The 1,544-nt window shown below is 46.4% G+C and overlaps 1 pseudogene; it reads left to right on the top strand.

The window, feature by feature from the left end:
- Window positions 1-219: 219 nt before the first annotated feature.
- On the top strand, window positions 220-1,066 carry LOC135966436 (DNA repair protein RAD52 homolog pseudogene; annotated as a pseudogene).
- The last annotated feature ends 478 nt before the right edge of the window (window positions 1,067-1,544 follow it).

Raw genomic sequence — 1,544 nt, 5'->3', positions numbered from 1 at the left:
TAGGACCCAGAAAGTAAACTCAGGTTTATACACAAAGTATTTGAAAGCAGATATTCAAACAAAAATGTATAGATGGATGTTCATAGGAGTGCTGTGCACAATAGCCAAAAGGTGGAAACAACTCAAATGACCATTGACAAGTGAGTGGATAAACAAAATAGGGTAGACTGAGCTACCTGCATGCACTGTGCAGTGCCAGAGAGGTCAACCAGAATCAAGATGTCTGGCACTGAGGAAGCAATTTTTGGAGAGCGTGACAGTCATACTGCTGTTCATGGCAGTTCAGTATGCTTTGGACAGTGCCAGTACACAGTAGAAGAGTACCAGGCCATCCAGAAGGCCCTGAGGCAGAGGCTGGGCCCAGAATACATAAGTAGCGCATGACTGGAGGAGGCCAGAGGTGTGTTACATTGAGGGTCATTGGGTAATTAATCTGGCCTATGACATGTTTGGTTACAACGGTGGGGCACACTCCATCACACAGCAGAATGTGGATTTTGTTGACCTCAACAATGGCAAGTTCTACATGGGAGTCTGTACATTTGTGAGGGTCCAGTTGAAGGATGGTTCATATCATGAAGCTGTGGGTTATGGTGTTAGGGCCTCCAGTCCAAGGCCTTATCTTTGGAGAAGGCAAGGAAGGAGGCAGTGACAGAAGGGCTGAAGCGAGCCCTCAGGAGTTTTTGTAATGCACTTGGAAATTGTATTTTGGACAGAGACTACTTGAGGTCACTAAACAAGCTTCCATGCCAGTTGCCTCTTGAAGTGGATTAAACTAAAGCAAAGAGACAAGATTTTGAACCACCTGTGGAATAGGCAAGATACAACAGCTGCCAACTGAACATGACCCTGGGACACCCACAACTTCAAGTGGTGACCTTCCCTTGCGGACTAAGCCACGTTGTGATTCAGGGGGACAAGGATTGCAGCTTTCCAACTTCTGAACTCATCCACTATTGGTGAGAGAGGCCACGTACCAGCAGAAGCTCTGGCAAAAGCAGCTGCAGCAGCAGTTCCGGGAGCAGATGAAGAAACAGCAAGTCCACACCTTTTCGCCATCAGTTGAGAAGAGTGAGGAGACTCTTGGAGACAACTCTGAAATCTGGGATGTGACTCCAGATGCAGGGGATGGTGTGGTCAAGATTTGTCTAGAGAAGAACCACCCCAGACCTCTGACACACCAGCCTTGAACAACCAGATGGTGACCCAGAACAGGACTCCACACAGCCTACGCTGCCAGAAACCACAAGCAAAATCTGGATCTTGAGACCTCCAAACTTACAGCACTGACCAGCGCATAACAGGAAACTGGGAAGCTCATAGGAAGGGCCAGGACATAAAAGGAAATTGGATACATTTTAACTGAACCTCTGACTACATCATTGGACTCTGTCACAAAGGGACTTTGGAAAACTACTTTTTGGTCATGAAATTGTTCATCACTCATGGAGAATTAACTTTATTGCTAAGGATTTATCATGCTTCATTTTGAACCTCATCAATAGGATCTGACTGAGAGCCTACTGCAGTTAGAGCTGAGCACA

Source organism: Macaca fascicularis, chromosome 12 (genome assembly GCF_037993035.2).
Source record: "Macaca fascicularis isolate 582-1 chromosome 12, T2T-MFA8v1.1".
Lineage (NCBI taxonomy): Eukaryota > Metazoa > Chordata > Mammalia > Primates > Cercopithecidae > Macaca > Macaca fascicularis.
The sequence above is the reverse complement of the archived record's forward strand: the minus strand, read 5'-3'. Positions and strand labels throughout refer to the sequence as shown.